The sequence below is a fragment of the Carlito syrichta genome, unplaced genomic scaffold (genome assembly GCF_000164805.1).
Source record: "Carlito syrichta isolate Samal-C Ts95f unplaced genomic scaffold, Tarsius_syrichta-2.0.1 Scaffold300018, whole genome shotgun sequence".
NCBI lineage: Eukaryota > Metazoa > Chordata > Mammalia > Primates > Tarsiidae > Carlito > Carlito syrichta.
The window spans coordinates 170,603-171,691 of NW_007244114.1; positions in this window are offsets into that span (position 1 = coordinate 170,603).

Sequence of the window (1,089 nt, forward strand, 5' to 3'; positions counted from 1 at the left end):
AGGCAGCCCCCGATATCCACAAAAAATTACAAAGGCTTGGGGGCTTTGCAGGAATGAATATCTCTCAGCTGCTTGAAGTAGTCCAAAAGGTGTTTAATAACCGTGATGCTGAAAAACAAAAACAGGTGATGCAGGAGGCAGATAAAAAGGACAAACGTCAAGCAAAAATATTGGTAACTGCCCTCCAAGCCTCCTGACCCGACTCAAGACAACCACACCAGAAAAAAGGGGAGACTAGAAAAGGACAAAAGGGGACTGGACGTTCCCTGCTGACTTAAGGATCAATGAGCATATTGCAAAGAATTTGGTCACTGGAAAAAAGGTTGTCCTCATTACCCAAAAACAGACAGCCCTAAGTCAGTCCTGGTTTTGTCTGCTGCTGGGGAGACTGAAAATGACTCTGACTGAAGAGGTCAGGGCTCTTTTTCCTTAGGCCCTTAAGAGCCCATGGTAACTGCAGTTATTGAGGACCACCTGGTCCAACTCTTAGTGGACACCGGGGCAGAGCTCTCAGTCCTGAAGACACCATTAGGACCCATGTCCCACAAGCAAATTTCTGTTTAAGGGGCAATGGGCACAATTACTAACTGCAGGTTCACCTCTGATCAGACTGTTGACTTAGGCCAAAAATGGGTTACCCACTTGTTCCTAATAGCCCCTGACTGCCCATACCCCCGCATGGGCCAGGATTTGCTTCGAAAGTTAAGAGCAACCATTGTGTTTTCACCTAACAAAACTGAAATGTTTGTTCCCACTGCCTATCAAATACTTCTAACTATTCTACTTTCTGAAGAGTACCTTCAGTCTGGGAGGAAACAAATCCACCAGGATTGGCACAACATCACCCCCTGGGTTGTGGTAAGTCCATTGGCAGCCACCCTGATCAGAGTTTGTCAGTACCCTGAGTTTGCAGGCTTGAAGGGGAATTACTCCTCATATCAAAAGACTTTTAAGCCAGGCTCGGTGGCTCAGCCTGTAATCCCGCACCTTTGGGAGGCTGAGGTGAGTGGATTGCCTGAGCCCGCAGGTTTGAGACCCGCCTGGGCAGCGAGACCTCATCTCTACAATAAAAAATCAAAAAATCAGCTG